The 18795-nt window shown below is 40.1% G+C and overlaps 1 protein-coding gene and 1 long non-coding RNA gene across 7 annotated transcripts in view; one reads left to right on the forward strand and one right to left on the reverse strand.

Annotated features, from left to right (window-relative positions):
• The window catches only part of LOC309538495, a 151088-nt gene that overhangs the window by 85761 nt on the left and 46532 nt on the right, over positions 1-18795 (forward strand). Inside the window, exon 3 of one of the 2 annotated variants that reach the window (XR_014222234.1) lies at positions 1594-3559. The exons of the other annotated variant lie outside the window; for it this stretch is intronic. This is a non-coding gene — a long non-coding RNA (uncharacterized lncRNA). Of the gene's footprint in view, positions 1-1593; positions 3560-18795 lie in introns of those variants that run through there. 2 annotated transcript variants of the gene reach the window in all.
• The window catches only part of PAG1 (phosphoprotein membrane anchor with glycosphingolipid microdomains 1), a 94302-nt gene that overhangs the window by 60856 nt on the left and 14651 nt on the right, over positions 1-18795 (reverse strand). The window lies entirely within an intron of this gene.

The raw sequence follows: 18795 nt of genomic DNA on the forward strand, positions 1-18795 counted from the left end.
GTGATCCGGCCCATGGCCGGTAAACCTTGCCAACCCCTGGGCTAGATTATGAACAGTATTAAGCATAAACTGCAGAATTAAGATCAGTATTTCTTTACTATCCTAGCTATTTGGGGGATTGACAGTGACAATCTTCCCATGTATTTGTTAATATATGTTTTGACAAGATTCATGTTCACCGCACATCTACTATTAATTAATCTCCAACATGTTATAGGGCAAATATCCAAACAAGTAATATTCTTATTACATTTTTTATTCAGAGTAGTCCCATCAAAATCAATGGAGTTCACCAATAAAATCTCTTATCTTAGCATTTTCTGTTGAAGACCAAACAGATTTCTGATTAGAGTATTTTTTCCTACCATTAGCATTTTATACTTATTTTTCATTAAGGCTTCAATAACTTTCCACAAACCACAGTTTCTAATTGCCTTTCAGCTTGCTTAATTGCTCTGTGGCAATGTTACATTCCATGTCAAACCATATTGCACTTTCCCCAAGAGCTTTAAAGGATCTAAAAATAGCCATCAAGAGTGGTTTAACAAGATTAATAATTTGGAAGAATGCACAACTTCTGTTGGAATTGCTATTAGCTGCTTTAAAAAAAGAAAAGAAAAGAAAGCTCACTAATGAGCTCATTTTGATTATTGAAGTTTATCTGCACTAGCGCAACAACCTTTAATTCCTAGCAGTTTTGTGGCTACCAATCATGCTATACAATCAATCTGGAGTTAGATAATGGAACCATAAAACTAGCCTTAATGGACTTAGTGGTCACAACTACCAAATGAAATCACCTCTTTAAAACAAACAAATGAAAAACAATTAAGTGGAAGAAATGCATATGTAATCTACTACACTTACTTGAACAGAAATAAAAGTCACATTACCCTTATAAGCAAACAGAAATTACCTTATAAAATCTGAGAAGATGCAGATAGCAAATATTACAAAATGCAAGCCTGAAGACTTATCTGAACCAAGCAATTTTTTAAAAGAGCCTTGACTTTTTCATATTAAACACCCATGGATAGGCACAAAAGGAACTGGATTCGAATCAGAATATGAATTATTCATATAATTTGCTTTCATGTTTCCACCATGTTCCCAAGTTTGCCTATTCCCTCCAGGTGGCAGGTGGAGGGCTTGAGTAGGAGAGAGCACCCTTACATGTTTCTATTTTTTATTAAGAATATTGTGTATGCAGCTTGCAAGCTTCAGCTCAGCAGGAGCCAGGTGTAAATTATTGCATAGACACTCAAGCAGGGCCTGCCTTTCTCTATTCCCTTCATCTATCTACCAATTAACCTCCATCACTGCAAATTATTGTATAGACTTTCAACATAATCTGCCCTCTTCTCCTCTCCCTATTAACCTCTGTCTCCAAGACTGAGTGGTGGGAGGGAACGCAGAGTAAGTAAAAGAACTGGGCTGGGCTCAAAAGGAGGAGGATGGGACTATAATGTGGTTGCCATTCATCCAGCATCTGGGGGGGGGGATTTAGGAAAGTTGGCAAAATGATCTGGAATTTGAGGCCGATTGCCTAAAAAAAAAGCTCAACAATTTCTGTGTCCTGAATTTTACTTCTAGAAATATGGCAACCCAAGGAGTGTGCATGCACCCCTGGCACAAGGTGTAGGGCTGCAGAAACAAGCAGAACATGTGAAGGAGGAGCCAAGTCCTGCTGTCTTCATGGCCTGCAGCAAGTCCTGGATGGCCTTTTGATCTTCTTGAGGAGATGAGGATGAAAATGGACTGAAGGAGACTGGAGTGCTGAGAGACAGGAATGGAGACTGGAGAGTCTAAAGGAGGTGTTTTATTATTTTCATTTGAAGTGGAGTGGGGAAGTGGGTGGAGTGTGGCAGGGCTGCTTCTGAGACAGAAGAAAATAAATGCTGGATTGAGACATTCCCAATCCCAGGTCTGAGAAGTTTCTGACCTAGCAACCAATAGAGTCAACATTGTGAACCTTTTTTTTGGGGGGGACCTGGAATTTAAATAAATATACCTCAAAGCTTTTCAGTATTTAAAGTTGTAGCCATCAATATACTTTCTTTAACAGACTATAGAAATTTAAGATGCACACTAATAAAATAGTACTACAGAGAAATGATGAAAAATGATTTTATTGATGGAATTGGAAGAAGTCTGGAGAAACAGTTGTGTGTTTTGAAATTATTATGAATTATAACAGCAGCTGTTTCTCCTGGCAGTCATGATGTAATTGATGTTAAGATTTTTAGCCTCTCTCATCTTGAGAATTTCTGGATGGCTGATGAATAACAACGTTTAAAACAAACAACCAAGAGCCCCAATGGGATAAAATAAAGGTCATTCAAAAAGTAAAATTACCATATTGGTTTTAACAAGAGCAGCTAAAAACTGATCTAAATGGGAACATTTTACATAAAGCTTTAGAAAAACGTTCAAGTTTGGAAGTCTGTACATCTGCAAGAGGGCCTCCCAGTTGTGAAGCAGCCAACATATGTTTTAATAATTTAAAAATAGTTTTGCAAGCCTAAATCCATCACCCTGTCAAATAAATTCTTCCCCTATAGTGCAATTTATTCAGTGCCCCTGAAATCTTCCTGCTTAATATATGTTGGGTATATAGATACAGCACAAAGACAGAAAACAAACTTGTAGTTCCAAGATATATTTTTATTAATTAATTCTCATGGTTGGGTATCTCCTGAAGGGTTAGCAGAATGTCAGTGCATACCCTATACTACAACCTTCTCACCACATTTAATTGCATAGCTCCCACAGATAAAGCACATAAGGCACAAACTGATTGTTTTCATTCTTGCTCAAAGATCACAAGAGTTCACAACAGCAAAACCTCCCGGTTAAATGTAGAGCACAGCTGAGAATTTCAGGATAAACACACAAATCTGTTTTCTAAACCAGCTATATTAAAACCACAAATTGTTGGCAAATGGCTACATTTTTAAGGTTTAGTTATTTTGAAACAATCCAGTCTGCTATTTCTAAGGAGTAAAAGAACCCCATTCTGCACAGCCTGTTTGAATGTATCCCCGTGTATTTAGTTTCCTTTGTAGATCAAAGGATGTCACTCATAGCTGCCCTGGTCTCTGGTTCATTTTCTCCACTTCCACCACCCTTCCATGGAGTTGAGACCAAGGCTGGGAGGATAGATGAAATCGGAGGAAGCAAGAAGACATTAGACACACAAAGGGGTGCATGCATGAAGGCTGCCTAGGTGGAATTTTGAGATGTTGATGAGGTTGGCAGAAGCTCTGCTCTGTTCTCTGATTCCTTCCCCACATTTTATATAAGGAACAACAGCTGCCTCTCCAAAAAAATGTACTTATTCATAAAAAGGAATAAAAAACAGGTAACTCAAATGGGGGTACTAAATGTAAAATAGTAAATACCGAATTTTATACTGTTCTGTTTCATTTGGAACAATTTACTTGTTTGATACTTGTAATGGGTTTATCTTTTTTACAATTGTATATTGTTGTAACCCATCCTGAGACCTTATGGTGGAAGGGCAGGCAAGAAATCTTATAAATAAAATTGTTTCTGTATCTATCGTATCATCTGTCAACCTATATATCTCTATCTAAACAATGACTTTATAATGTTGTGGACATGGGTGTTGAGAGTGGACGTTGAATCTACAAAATTAGAGAAAAAATAGAGAAAAAGCAAGCTTATCTTACTGGACTACTTGTTTAAAACATTTATATCTGCTTTATCTTACACTCATAGCAGCTCACAACTATATTGAAAACCGCAACAAGGCTAACGCTTACTTCGATAACAAAAAACAACAAAATCCCAAAGCAGCAGCATCAATAGAACTTTATCCAAGAAGGCATTTGGGAACTGATGGAATTAAGTCTTTCAGGCAGTGCTCAAGGACACCCGCAAAAGTGAACATCCTTCATAAAGCCATTTAAAAATTCTGGGCTGATTACCAGAGAGGCCATGATCGTTTCTGAGGCTGTCTTGACCTCCCTGACTGATGTAACTTGGAGCAGGTCATCTGAAGCATATCTTAATTGGGGAGATGAGAGCCAGTCTCATGGAAAGGTGGCCCTCAGGCCTTGACAGACTTTTTGTTGTTGCGGCTGAATGAGAAAACGTCGTCCATCTAGCTTAGCTGTTACTCTTCACCAGATGTCTCAAGTAGGTTTTTAGATCAGGCCACAATACATTAACGTGGTTTTCAAAACCCTCCACCTTTCAGGGAATGTTTTCTACATCAGCATCTTTGCTTTTAGACCACACAATCTCTCCTCATGTATTGTGCACAGACACAACTTCAGGGATGTAGAACTTATGGCCCTCCAGATGTTGTTGGGCTACAACCCCCATCATCCCTGACCATTATTCACATTGGATGGAGCTGGTGAGAAGTGGGAGTCCAGCAAAATCTGGAGGGCCACAAGTTTTCTGTCCCTGCATTCAATCATCAGGCACCTACAATTTCAATTTTTAGCATGCCAAGGGGAAATATTCATGTTCTCCCTCACTTACACAGCACTTTTGAGGTAAGAAATAGTGAAAATATTGTCACCATTATCTGTCTCAGTTCCCCAGACTCCTTTTCTGCCAAAGTTAGTTCAGGCACTAGGATCTGCCTTATATCATCTGCTGTGAAGACAGATGCAAGGAATTTCTCCAGCTTCTCTGTAATCTCTTTTTCCTCCTTTAGCACACCTTTGGGTCCCTTGTCATCCAACCACTTCCCTGGACTATTGCCACCAGCCAGAGTCCACTGCGCATTAGAAGACATGGGACAGGAGAGTGGCTAGTATGCTAAGCTGATATTTGCAGATCTCTAAATAACACACATTTGAGGCTGAGCATTATAAAGCAAGGGACCTTTCCTGCCATTACTGATTTTCTTATTTAAGAAGAAACCCTGGATAAGCTTAGGAGAAACTGAATCCAGTCTATTTGGTGGTAGCCAACAACGTTTTACTCACAATAGACCCACTGAAATTAATGGATCTAATGTAATCATGTTCATTAATTTCAGTGGGTCTGCTCTCAATAAAACTTTGTAGAATACCACCCAGTGACTCAGATTCAACTAACCTGGTGTTTGCAGAAGCCATCTCAAGGGATCCTATTAGCACAACAGGGTTTTCTCCCGTCTCCCCCCCACATACCTCCCCCAAACCTGCTCTGGAGAGTCAGGAAAAACCTTGAAACTGTACACAGGGGGGAGCAAAGAGAGTGGGACTGTTCCATTTAGCAAGGGGAATGCTTCAGCTAATGGAACAGTCAGAAGAATATGCCACTGAAATCTTCCCGCTGTTTCAAAAAATGGGAATTGCAGTCTTGGCGTTCACTAATGGGCACTGAAAGACTCTTTGACATAATGGTACATACTAACCAGAGATAGTCAATACCAGAAGTATCTAATAGCTTTATGCTGAATATAATCAACATCCTTGCTACCTTCCTTTCTTATTCTGTAATGGTGTTAGGAATAAGAATGTGTCTTAAAAGATAAAAATAAGAATTTACAAAGTACACAACAATTACTTGCTCACACCACTTCCACACTGAGAAAATATTGGGAAAATACGCAACCAAGCTTCAGAAATGAAGCTGTCAGTAAGATGCTGCATATGCAGAAAATCATTACCATCTTACACAATTGGATTTCAAACAGTGAAATGTTATTCTTTAGAATTATAAACAATTATGACCGCAGGAGTGTTTCAAGTTAATTTCTAATCTAATCTTGTTTTAGCACCACTGTCAAGGTACAGTTGCGGGCACAGAGATTATTATATAACAGGAATGGAATTCCAGTTGCTAGTGACAACGGAAGAGAGTTAATAATGATTTTTTAAAAAACAACCCAGCAGCTACAATGTACAAAAATATAGACAGCATCTGCAACAATCAATCATTAACATATCTAGAAATCAGAGGTCGTTTTCTGCAAAGTGTAGCAAATTAGGAATACTGATGCAATACACTTGGATAATTTTGAAGTGCTTTTTCTTTATTTCTATGGCAATTTTCTAGGCTCACACTTCATTTTCATTGAACTTCCATTAAGCATTTTCATCTTTGTGTGATTTATGTGCATTTTCTTTGGTAAATAAGGAAGAGTTGCATTGAATCACAAGTGCTTTAAAACCAGGAGACCACCCCTCAACAGCATTTCATTATTTGATCAAAAATCCTATTGTGCCAGCTGCCACAAGGCTAACTAATTCTCCAGGTCCTACTAGAATTCATACTAACAGTAGTCCACAGAGACACAGAAATGGGGCATGAAAAATAGAACAATTAAATAAAATGCCTTTAAGAAATGGATATATCATCACATTAAGGGTGATGTATAGGATTAAGGTGGAAATTTAATTAGCTTATATACTTCCAGTTATATCTGGAGGAACAGAAGGGGGTATGCTTTTATTGCCTTCTCTTTATTTTGCATGGGTTTGTGTTGTATTTTCAGAGATTTCTTTTCCTGATGCCAGGGTCAGCTGGAAAAGAATCACTCCAGCACCCGCCTGCAATCAAAAGGTAAACTGAGCAAGCTCTCTTTTTTAAGTAGTGAAATCTACAGGAAGTCCCCTTGGAATGGAGTTCAGTGGGACTGTAAATATACTGAATTCCAAGGTAGCCAAAGCTTGTACAGTCATAGCTTGGTTTTCGAACAGCTTAGTTCTCAAATGTTTTGGCTCCCGAATGCTGCAAACCCAGAAGTAAGCGTTCCGGTTTGCGAACTATTTTTGGAAGCCAAACATCCGATGGGGCTTCCATGGCTTCTGATTGGCTGTAGGAGCTTCATGCTGCCAATCAGAAGCCACGCTTTGGTTTCCTAATGTTTTGGAAGTCAAACAGACTTCCGGAACAGATTCCATTTGACTTCCAAGGTATGACTATATTTGCATTTTCAAAAGAAGAAAAGAAAGTACATGTGTGGACATTTCCACTGCACTGCAAAGAAGAGTTTATAGTAATAAGATGAACAATGTAATTAAAATGAAGTCATAACTGTAACTGTTACTGTAACATACTACCCAAACATGCTGAAGTGGAAAATAACTAGTAAAGGTAAAGGGACCCCTGACAGTTAAGTTCAGTCGCAAACGACTCTGGGGTTACGGCACTCATCTTGCTTTACAGGCCAAGGGAGCCGGCGTTTGTTTGCAGACAGTTTTTCTGGGTCATGTGGCCAGCATGACTAAGCTGCTTCTGGTGAAGCCAAAGCAGTGCACGGAAGCGCCATTTATCTTTCCACTGGAGCAGTACCTACTTATCTACTTGCACTTCGTCGTGCTTTCAAACTGCTAGGTTGGCAGGAGCTGGGACCGAACAACGGGAGCTCACCCTGTTGCGGGGCCTTGAAACTGCCAACCTTCCGACTGGCAAGTCCAAGAGGCACAGTGGTTTAAACCACAGCGCCACCCACGTCCTGCTTGGAAAATAACTACATTACAACAAATAAACAATTGATTGTTCTACTACAGGTAGTATCCACATATGTAGTCATTTATCTTTCAGATATTGTTGGCACATCAGGAGTTCTTTGCCATAATCAAAGACTTATAAATGCATGTAGTGACAGCATTGGAATAGCACTTTCCATAGGCTGCTCTCCGAACAATCAAATGTAAAGCTGTGCAGATAAATTCCATTAGACAGAAATAAGGAAGACGGTTTCAGCATAGCTAACAGTGGTGGAAAGTAATCATGCCCATATGGTTTTAAATAAGGGGTGAAACTGTGCTGTTACCATTGCATTGACACTGGACAAACATAAATAAGTAAATTCTTGAAGAGTTACTATGCTTCAGTTTACATTTTTTAAATAATATTTTTTAACAAATGTAAACAAGAGTAATACAGTTTAGATAGTGTTTAAAATATCCAGGGTGATGGATAGGCTATGATTTAAAGATTTAAAGCCCCTCTGATTATATCAATTAATAATATTTACAAACAAGGTATCACACACCATTCTGCTTTTTGAACCAAACAGGCAGCTTACAGCATTGGCTTGGATCCTGACTTAGTCATGCTTAGTCTGTTCTAAACATGACTATGTCTGGATCCAATCCACTGCAGTTGCTGCCATTGTTAACTCACCTCTCTCCATATGAACTGCTCCAAGCTCTGCAAACATCATCTGATACCCTTCTTTCTTTTCCCCTGTCCACAAGAGCTCCAGAGGGTTGCAACATGAGGCCTTTTCTGTTGTGGCTCCCCATTTGTGGAACGCTTTCCCCAGGGAGGCGCACCTAATGCATTCATTATGTATCCTTAGTTGCAGGGGGGTTGTTCTTTTGTTTGTTGTTATGGTATGTATTTTTGTGTTTTTATATTGTAAATTGCCTTGTGATCCTCAGATCCAGGTGTTCTAAGAGCAAATTTAGTATGGGTAGGGGGCTAGGATGTACAAATAGATCAACACGGATTGCCTTACTCCCCTTGTGGAATGTTTGATCCAGCATTGTAAAGCCACAACTACCCTCAAAAATATGAAAATATTCTGCACCAATCTTTTAGAATATTGATTCTATTTTCTACTGGTTACCACTTACTTAAGGAGATGTGGCATCTTCAAGTCTGAAGTCTAATATTGTTATCGAAATGCTGGATAATTTGAAGAGCTGGGGCTCCCTGCTCATTCAAATGAATAATGTGATGCTAATGTCATCACCCATGCATTCTGTCAGGAGTAACTATGCAACAAGCACGATGCGCTAAAATCCTACTGCATAACACAAGTTTCCACTCATTTTATGCATGCACACATGAAACATTTACATCCACAAGATATCTTAATGATCCTCTTCTCCTCCTCTTCTCTGTATTGTCCAAAGGAAGAGATCTATTTAATGAAATGCATGAAGGCATCTTTCTGTGTTTAATTTCAAATCCCAGGGCACTGTTATCTCGGTAGTTCATTTTCATGAACTAATTATTCTTTAATAACTCTTCAAGCATGTCTTTACAATAAATTAAGCTTGAAATAGAAAAGACTAATATAGATAAAGTCGTTATCAGCCATGCTAGAATATGAGTTTTGTTTCTTCTTCTCTGTATCCTGCCCTGAAGCCTAACATATTCCCATGTATATACAAAGCCATATATAAAACAAATAAAATGTGCCATTTGATGCATGCCACGTGGAGGAAGTAAACTTTCGGATTGTCCTGTGACCATTCAATGTACAGTCGTACCTTGGTTGTTGAACGCCTTGGTACTCGGACGTTTTGGCTCCCGAATGCCACAAACCCAGAAGTGAGTGTTCCAGTTTGCAAATGTTTTTTGGAAGCCAAACATCCAAAGCAGCTTCCGATTGAGTGCAGGAAGCTCCTGAAAACAATTGGAAGCTGTGCCTTGTTTTTCGAACCATGGTGGAAGTCGAACGGAATGGATTAAGTTCGACAACCAAGGTACCACTGTAGTTTGCATACTGTGTTTTATAAGAGTTTTGAGGAAGGAGGGACATGATTGATGCCACCCCAGTTCCAGCGATCATGCGTTCAGGGAGATGTAGCCATGGGAAGCTAATAAGTTAAAATGAAAGATGAGAACAATGCTATTTACATCTTGTTCCTAACTCCCACCTCTAGCATTCCTGTTTGAAAGTAGAGAAGAGATACAGGGTCAAATGGTAATTTCCCACCCCCAGGGCAAAAAGATACGCCCTATCTTTGCACCCATGTGCGAGAAAGCATATTGGGAAGCAGGCGAAAAGGCAGGAGGGTCTAAGTAGCACCTCCTACCATACTGTGGGGAGGGGGGATGTGGAATGGTTCCCAGTTGCAAAAATCAAGTCCTATACATTATCCTCTCAGCTTACCCAGGCTCAGTTCAGTAATTAGTAATATAATAAGATAAACATAACTAATGTGTGTCTGGGGTAGAGACAACACAGGTAAACTATGATGTGTGGGTCTGCTGCCAAACAATCTGATTTATTCATAGGATAGAGGCAGCCCCTTCTTTTGCAATTGCAAATGTACCTATCAGTGGGAGCAGTAGAGATGTCAGCGCAAGATGTGTTCTTGTTACCAAGTACTATAGAGGAAATAAGGCTGTCACTATCTTGCTGCAGTCAAGAAAGCAGTATTCAAATTTCTAAGTGGGGATAGAGCAGAGAAAATTACTGTAATCAGGAAGAGAGGAGATAATGGTTAGAATATAAGTTTTAAGTAGGCAAATGTCTGAACTAAACTTGGATTAAGGCAATTTTTCAAGTGCTAATGGAAAGAGATTTCCACATTCTCCACATGAAAGATTCTATTTGTAAGGAAAAATTGCTGCTGAAAGAACTGCATTTGTATACTTTATAGCAGTCACAGGGTGATCAGTGAGAATACGTTTGAGGAAGGATGCAGAAATCATCAGTTTCCATCAATTAGTAGAGCACATAGTATTAAACGAATAAATGAGTGCCGCAGATAAGTACAGCTTAGCAGTTCAGAAAATACACGTGTTAATAAGAATTATACTTAATTCTCAGCAAGCAAATACACTTAGTGCTGTAACTGGCTATAAATTAAATGATCTCTAAATAAATTCCTTTTGCTATTACTAATTTTTTATTTTACCACAGATTTTCTACCAAACTGCTGCTTCCACCGCATAACACATGACAAGCTGAAAGTACATTTTGTGAGCGGAAACATGTCTCGTTGACTGAAAAATTAAGGTCCTGATTTTTATCAAGGGCTTAGCTATACAGATCAACCAGCATCAGTGGAGACTGTGAAGGTATGTCTGGAGCAACATATCTGGACACTGCTAACTCCCATAACATTGAAAGGAGACCTCAGACATGTACTAATCAGAGCACAGATACTAGTACATCTAATTGCACATGGATAGGTAACAATCGTGCAAGCCTATATGTGGGTATGTTTACAAACAGGCACCATGATAGCACTCTGAAGAAACTACTCAAGATGGTTAACAATATATTCTGCATACGTTGATGGATCCTGCAGAATGACCAAGTCCTCAAAAACACTTCTGCTTATATGGTGTACAGTCAGTAGACACTGTGCTAATAGTGTGGATATATGCACAGACATTAGCGTGAAATGCAATATTCTTACGGTCAAGGGAAGTACACAGCATGCATACTGAAAATGTGTTTAGGCTGACTGAACGACGACGGAGAAAATTTAAAAATTTGATTTGCAGAAAAACAATTTCCCCCCTGAAGGGGGTCATGATCACGATTATCCTATTAGAAATAAAAGAGAAGCTGTCTCAGAAACTGAGAGGAGGATGGAAAACTCTTGCTTCACCTGAATACCAATAAGAAAAACGAGCTAAAAATGTTACAATTCAAGCTTTAATAATAGCTGGTTCTTTCTCCAAATGAATGAATGATTGCAGAAAGGAGTGTATGTTTAGAGTGAAGCAGGTAGGGAGGTTTGACTGCACAGATTTCTTGGGGTTCTGGAATAAACCTTCTACAATGTTATCTGGATTACAGATTTACACCTCTGCAAAAGCCTCTCAGGCACCTTTTCTGTCTTATGAATAAATAATATGGTGCCCTGGAAAGCATTGATCTAATGGGGGAAATCAATGTGTGTCTGGCATGTGATAGACTTTCATTCAGCTGAAGTCTGTCTAAAATTTATAGACTAATTTTAATGACAAAACAAGGGAAAAAACCCAACACTTTAAAAGGGATGCTTTAAAAGCCTGCTGCTGGGGCTGCACTATCTGCAAGAATAATTATTATTTTCAAAGTGAATAGGTACACTGATTGCAGAGTAGTCTGTGAATAACTGGTGGATAGATTTCTAATACTTAGCACAAAGTAAGTGATAGTAAATGGATAGTAAATTCTCTTGACTCCTGGATTTGTTTCAGTGAACATCAATGTAATAAGCTGATTGTCACTGCATATGGCTCGGTTGAAAACTAAATCTGCAAGCTAATGCTAAAACGGTGTAATTTTTCAGTGAAAGGTCTGTCTCTTCAATAAGGTGAAACAAGCCTACCTGAGATGGCAGAATGTGAAGGGTATCAGATTCATACTTTTAAAATATAGATATATATATATTTAAACTTACATGTACTTCAGCGTTTCTAAAATTCTTCACCAGCAGCAAATACTGCCTCTTTCAAGATGGCTCTCTGGATGCCACTATATTATGCTTGCAAGCATCATCTTAGGAAATGAATTACCCAGTTATCTTTCTCACTTCCTTCCACATGCTGCATATACAGGTGTTGCGTTAATGATGCAGCACCTGGCACAGCCTTCCAGATGCGTCTCTTGTTGCCAGTCTCGACGGCTATTCTAACAGCACAAGCAGAGAGGGATAAAGAGATGGGCTTTAACTAGGCACCACCACATGTGTGCAACTAAAGCTGGAGCAAGTTTGTAAATGAATATGGCAAAAGTAAGGGATAAGGGGGAGGGGGAGAGATGTGCTTGTGAGAACACGTGGCAGAACTACTTCTAACGCATGCACCACAGCAACTCTTTAGAGCAAGAGTGGAGAACCTGTGACCCTCCAGATATTGGACTAGAATTCCCATCATCCATGACCGTTAGCAATGCTGTCTGGGTCTGGGCCTCTAACATAAAGCCTTACACCCTGGAAAAAAAGTGTTATCAAGAAGCAGGCAGAAAACAGGAGCTGACATGCTACAGCAGTTCAAGCAAACAGACTGTAAGAGATTGGGGAGATTTTTTTCCATTACTGAAGCAGTTCTGCTGATGTGGCAATGATTGCTTAGATCTAATTGGCAAGATCAGGCAACTGATATGATAACACGTGAGACTTGTTTCTAAACAAAGAAAACTGAATGATTACAATGGGACAAACTTTTCCATCGTGTCCAGAACTTAGATGTTGACTTTATTAGCCAGAGTCTGCCCCCAGACCGATTAACAACTGGGACTGGCTGGACCCTATTTCCAGGGGGTGGATCCTGATCTGCTGGACCCAGTCCAGAAGGTACTGCCTCCAAAGTGGCAGCACCAAAGGGGAGCCACTTCAGGAAGCTGACTCAAAGGCCAGCCTTCCAACATTTTTGCTGGGATTGGATGTTTTGAGGTTTGCCTGGATTTGTGTTTTATTGGAGGGGGCATGGAATTATCTGGAGACAGGCTTTGGTAGGTTATGCCCTGCTCTGATTGAGTATATGGCAGGCATCCCCAACCTGCGGCCCTCCAGACGTTTTGGCCTACAACTTCCATGATCCCTAGCTAACAGGACCAGTGGTCAGGGATTATGGGAATTGTAGTCCAAAACATCCGGAGAGCCAAAGGCCTGGTATATGGGATCAAATGGGGGAAGCTGGCGGGTCTGAATTAGTGTGGTCATGAATAGGGGAGTACTGACAGAAAGTAGTCCAGGAAAGGGACCCTGGCTCAGACGGTTAATGTCTATATGCCATGTTTCAAAGTTTCTCCCACTCTTGGGTTTGGTGGCTGCCCTGCCAGTCTCTGGGTGCCGCTTTTGAATTCCAGGTTAATGCAGAATAACATATCTCTTACTGATTATTTAACTGAGGATGTGGAAGCTAAGATGCGGGTGGAGAAGACAGCAGCTGCCTACGTCCATAATCCAACCTGCCTCCAATGCCCTATCATTCCTCACCTATGTGGCATCCCGACATCTTAGGGACAGGCACAGAACAATCCCTGTTGTCTTCTCTCAACTAACTTCAGAACCTCTTTATTAAGTCCCAGCCACCACCTTAAAGGCAAAACCTGTAAAAATAAAATCAATGCACATTGACGTTTCGTGTGTGGGGGGGAAGCTGTCATGCTGTGCTCACTGTATATAAGAGACACAAGTACCAACAACTTTGATTTTCAGCCATTTCATATATTTTGAATAAGTGCAAACACCTTTTCAGAATCTGGTCATTTCTTCTTTTCACCACTTCCAGACAGATGCTGTTGCAGCTGTGCCCCATAACAACTTCCTTCCAGCCTTGCTATATACTCCTCCTTCATGTTTATTGAAAGATGTGAAGTACAAAGCAATTTCTCTACAGCTATGTGTCATTTTGATAAAGATGGCTGGTTTCAACCAGCTCCGAAGTCAGAACCCAATATCTATTATCACAAAACGAAATGATCTTTGCCATTCTTACACTCAGCACATTTCATTGAAATCCTGCCCAAAATCTCAACAGAAAATAAGAGGCATTCATTTCTTCTTGGTTGTAATGCGATTTCTGCTAAGCTCCTTGTGGGAGACAAAAAAGCTCCTTTCATCAACAATGCTTTTTAGTTTCTGATAACAAAACCATGCGCTAATTTCATTTTTTTTTCAATTAGCAAACCAAGAGCTTTACTTGAGCCTCAGATCAAAACCCAGAGAAAAGCGCAGGTCGTGGTCTCCTCCACGGGTAAATGATGTACTAATGCAGAGGTCAACACCTTTCTATACTTCTCCCCAGAGGAAGGGGGGGTAACATGATTAAAATGCAAATGCAGAATATTGATACCCCTAGGACTAATGTTTGCTAGCTAAACATGTTAATTGTTTAAATGTGATACAAACAGTGAAAGTACTGAGGAATACTGTGGTAAGGAAATGACCTCATCCACATATCCTTACCCTGTTCATCTCTAACTCTCATACCAAGGGTGGCTAATCTGACACCATCCAGGACATTGGGAGGAGAGGAGTGTCAGAGCAAATGTACAAGAAATTATAGTCTGAAATTCCCTCGGACCCATGTTAATACTTGCGTGATTCTTTCAATTTAAGCTTTTTTGTGGAAATGTGTTCTGTTGTTTCCAATGGGACACCATGTAATACTTGTGAAGATCAAGACAACTATGGAACAACTTTGCATGGCAGTAGAGCTACTCCACCAAAACGTTTTGCTCAGTACTGTACTGCACTGCATACTGTTTTTGATTATAACTGGTCAGACTTTTTGACCTGATTTATGGTGTGTGTGTTATGTCCAATTTATTGCAGGCACATGTATCATTTTCATTGCACTACCACCAAAATATTTAGGATTAAAATGTTTGTGAAAGGGCTTGGTGGTGGTGTTCAAAAGCTTTAGTGGTATTCTTTCTTTCTTTCTTTCTTTCTTTCTTTCTTTCTTTCTTGTGTAAGTTAACACAGCACATGAAATAATATTAAATCATAAGATAGGTTTGATAAAAGCCACATGCAATTTTGTTGCTGCATTTAATTGCTAAGAATAGGAGCCCCCATAAATTGTAAATGTCTATATAGCAGACCCCCAGGTTGACCTTCAGAGAAAGTAAAAAAGCAATTATATAAATAATCACAGAGCAGTCTCTGTAAGTTGTTCTGATGTTGAAAGTGATCTATAATATTGAAAAATGTTTCTTCCTGGCGAGAGAGTGGGAGGTTCTTACAAACCTTGGCACGTGAATTAGTAGAAATGGGGAGAGTGGGAGTGGGAAAGAAGGGGGGGGGGAAGAAAGAGCAAGTCATTATTTTCAAAATCCAAATTAAGGCAATACCTTTATTAGGCCAACCAAGATATCACACAATAGTGGGTAAACGTTCAAGTTCTTCAGGAGCCAAGGAGTCTGCATGTGATCAAGATGGAATGTAGGAGAGCCGCAGCACTTAATGGAGTCTCATTTTAATGTAAGTTGTATCACCCCACATTCCATCCTGAGACTCCATCAGTGAAGTTTTTTTCTCCCACAAGGTTTTTTTAAAAATAATCATCCAAAAGCTAAGCACCTTTAAAGTCCTAGTGACTTCAATAGAAAATATTTAAGGGCAAGTGTAGCCTTCCTTTAGAAATCAATGGGATTTTATAGTGCCCTCCATATTTTTAGAAAACAAAAACTCCCTAGCTTGCATTAGCGTAAGTTCATAAAATTTGCAATTAATGCACCTTCTGTATGGATGAAATATAGTACTCTAGACAGACTGGAGTGTTATCTTCAGTCCCATATTAAAATTACATTTCTCTTCCACTGCCATTTGCTATGCACTGCAATAAAACATGAACAACTCTGCAAAATTAAATCAAATTTTTAAATAAACCCTCTTGAAATGGTTCCAAATAGTGTAGATGGAACATGCTCAGCCTTCCATGTGAAAAGGGCTACAAATAGACTACCCTCCTGGAGGTTCTAGTACTTAGCTCAGCATCTGGGGTGAGGGATCAGTCCTGCTTTCAACTCTGGCCGAGGTTCTAATATTTCATCGGAATCAGGACAGCCCCATACTGTCACATTAATGCATTCTGGGCTTTTCCAGAGAGCATCCATATTTTTGGTTACTCAATATTGCATGTCAAGGTCCCATGACCATCACATTCCTTGAGGATTAAATAACTAGACAGTGCACAGTATGTTGGGTTTATGGGATCAAATAAGGGCGCAACTTTATTGGTTACAGATATGTAGGCTTTGGCCATAGGCCATAGGATGAGCCACTGCATATTTCATTCCAGCCCATCTACTGGCAGTGTCTCTAAGGGTGAAGCCAACTGACGGGGAACGTTCTATGACCTATGTCAAATTGGGGCATCCCCCAAGTGGTTCCTGTCAGAGAGGTGGAATGGCCCTGGCCCCATCTGGGCATCAGACAGGAGCCACTCCTCACAGATCCTTTCAACAGGATACCCTTACCCATGGAGGGGAATGCGAAGGCTACAACCTCCCCTCCACTGAAGATCTTAGCTTACCCAATGCCTATCCACCAATCGAGCCGTCACCAGCTTGCCGCTCATTGGGCAGTTGACCCGCACCCAGGGGAACGCCCATAAGGCCCTGCCACCATTGGTCACTTTGGCAGCCGGGAACGATCTGGCCTAAAATACGGAAGAGCGGCTTTGGGCCTGCTCACAAAGCCACCCGCCCAGGAAGGGCAAATGGACCTGCCCTTCATCTGAGGATCAGGGGGTGGTTTAGTGTGAGGAATAAGAGTGGTCAATTACAGCTCACAGGTTTCTTCTAAGTCCATGGGGTATAGGCTCCCCCACCTCAGATATAGCATTAGAACTCTGTTCTGGTGACACTATCTAAATAAGGCATCCTGAATGCTTTCAAGCCCAATTCAAACTGCTGGCTTTGACTCACCAAAACTCTTTATGGCTCAGAACCCCAATATCTTCTGAACACCACTCCCAGTATAAGAACTAAGGGTCAAGCTGGTTCATAATGGGAGTGGTGTTCGGAAGATATTAGGGTTCTGAGCCATAAAGAGTTTTGGTGAGCCTAAGGCCCTTCTCCAGCTCCCTTCTTTGAGGGAAGCTTGAAGGGGGACTCTTTAGTTGTGGCTCCTCATCTGTGGAATGTTTTTGCACTGAAGTCCTCTGGCACCTTCACTGACATCTTTCTGGCACCAGGTAAAAGCCTATTTCTCCCCCTCTCCCCCGTCAAGCTTTTGACGGACTGAGACTATTATTTTTGCAGACAGTATGGTGCCAAAACTCCCTAATGCTGTCACTGGAGGCAGGTTGATTTACAGTGTATATTTTTGTGAATTTTCTGTATTACAATGTTAATATTACAAGGTATCTGTGTTTCCTTTTCAGTTTTTAAGTATGTTGTAAGTTGCTTGGAGACCTCTGCATGACTAGCAAGTCTAATAAATAATAATCATAACCCTGACTTGATCTATGTAATAGGAAAATTTTCAAGTACTGCTTCAATTCTGCAATGTGTCAGAATAAACAGGGGGAAAGAGATTGCGTGTGTGTGTCTGTGTTTAGATCTTTAATGGCATCTATTCTGATCACATCCTAGGAGACAGATGAGGCTTCGGAAGTACAGGTTCTGCTCTTTCAGTGAGCTTTGAAAGCACAGCAGCTCTTCAGCTAGACTCATCTTACATGTGTATATTGTATTTTAACAATTCTCTCTTTTATTACCACTGGTTTAAAGAACCATGTTTTTTAATCACTCACTGAGATGCTTTTCCTATCAACATTTCCTTCAGGATCTCTCCCACCCCACCCCCTACTATTTTAAATAACTTAAGTACAGAAGCAGTAAATCCTTCTAAACAATAGCATCTCAACAGGACATGCATCAATCTTTTATTCCAACATCTAGTTTCTATGGTCTAGGAATTGCATTATAAAATAGAGCAATACTGCCAACACCACAACTGATTACCTTATATTTCCTTAGCATGAGACACGTATATACAGATCAGTTCTCCGTTTGTAGCTGAAAAAGCATACTTAGTAACAATTATTCATGTGGAGTGAGACCACATAAGTGCATATATTGGGGGGGGGGAGGTGACACAAATGCTATGCTATTTTATTAACAAAGCACAGATTGCTTTTGCCCCTTTGTATCATCATATTGGGGGCAGGGGAAGGTGGATCACATCTAAACAGCAAAGAAAACCTGGCAAGTGTGTTTTGATTAGAGCTGGGGAAGTCGGCTGTTTCACACATATCAACATCATCACCTGCCATTCTGAAAGGAATAAGTGTTTGAGCAATAGCTCACTGTAATTATTTCAGGCCTTTTACATTCAGAGGCGTCTCATAACTCCTCCTAGTGTGACTCTCCATCTGTTGCAAAACAGATCACACAGAACCAATATAAAAACTCCTGAGCCAGATGGGAGCACCATGAACATTCCCCTTCTACTGTTTGTTGCTTAGATGTAGTTCAAACACATATCTTAGATACGTATTAAACTGCCATTTTGTGCTTTTCCCTCCAGCAAATATAAAAGGCAAGACATTGGAGACAAGTCATTCCAGTACATTTCAAAGAGCTAAAAAAAATAACTGCAAATTTTTAACTTAACAAGCAGTTTCTGACATACATGAAAGATCACTTGTGTTGTTTCAGTAGGACTCACGTGTCCTTGCTCTACA

This window comes from Podarcis vaucheri (assembly GCF_965113315.1).
Source record: "Podarcis vaucheri genome assembly, chromosome: 8".
Classification (NCBI taxonomy): Eukaryota; Metazoa; Chordata; class Lepidosauria; order Squamata; family Lacertidae; genus Podarcis; species Podarcis vaucheri.